Here is a 1,241-nt window from a genome sequence, read left to right as displayed (position 1 = left end):
TGGGATTATGGCTTGAACCTAACAAACTGGAGTGGAGCTCCATGCACTGAGTGTGGTTGCCTGCTTGTGGGATATGGCACAGGGGGTCCAGCGGGTCAGGAGAGTCAGCAGAAATCACACACAGCCTGCATGAAATCATAGACCCAAGCCAATATGTGGTTTGAATCCCAGTTGTTTCGCATAAGAGAGTAGGCATGATGCAGTGGGCAGTCTAAACTAAAATGTCAGCCCTGCAAGATAGAAGATGAAGAAGAAGATATTGGATTTATATCCCGCCCTCCACTCCGAAGAGTCTCAGAGCGGCCCACAATCTCCTTTACCTTCCTCCCCCACAACAGACACCCTGTGAGGTGGGTGGGGCTGGAGAGGGCTCTCACAGCAGCTGCCCTTTCAAGGACAACCTCTGCCAGAGCTATGGCTGACCCAAGGCCATGCTAGCAGGTGCAAGTGGAGGAGTGGGGAATCAAACCCGGTTCTCCCAGATAAGAGTCCGCACACTTAACCACTACACCAAACTGGCTCTCCAGTTAGGAGGATTGCAAGCTGAATCTCAGAAAACAGTTATTCTGGTAGCTGCAGCCAATAAGGGCTAAGGTACTGGGTTCCCAATTAAAGACCCAAACCCAAGAACACAACAAAATATAATTAAAGAGATTTATTAAAACAATGTGCAGGAATATACAATATAGGAGCAGTGAACAGTGAGGATAAAATAATAACACTAAAATATCTGACTCAAGCACATTTACCCAGCATTGGTTCTCTAGGAATAGATGTTTCTTGGCAAGACTTGGTCCAACAGAGTTTCAAATAGGGTTGCCAGATCTGTGCTGGAAAATGCCTGGAGGCTCTGGGGGTGGATCCAGGAGAGGGCGGGGTTTGGGGAGGGGAGGAGCCTCAGCATGGTACAATGCCCTAAAGCCCATCTTTCAAAGCAGACAAGGGAGCTGATCTCTGCCAACTGGAGATCAGTTGCAAAAGTGGGAGATCTCCTGGCCCCATCTGGAGGTTGGCAACCCTAGTTTCAAAGTCCAAAATAGAGCTAAGGACTTCATGGCCTATTCAGAATCAAAAGGTGTCCCAGAGTTAGACTTAATCCAGACAAAGGGCAAAACTAGAATCAAAGATCAGAGAGTGATTAAAATTTGGAATTTGCTGCCAGAGGATGTAGTGATGGCCACAGGAATAAGCAGCTTTAAAAGGGGGATTAAATAGATTCATGGAGGCTGTCTGTCAATGGT

The sequence above is a fragment of the Heteronotia binoei genome, chromosome 9 (assembly GCF_032191835.1).
Source record: "Heteronotia binoei isolate CCM8104 ecotype False Entrance Well chromosome 9, APGP_CSIRO_Hbin_v1, whole genome shotgun sequence".
NCBI lineage: Eukaryota > Metazoa > Chordata > Lepidosauria > Squamata > Gekkonidae > Heteronotia > Heteronotia binoei.
Note: the sequence above shows the minus strand (reverse complement) of the source record.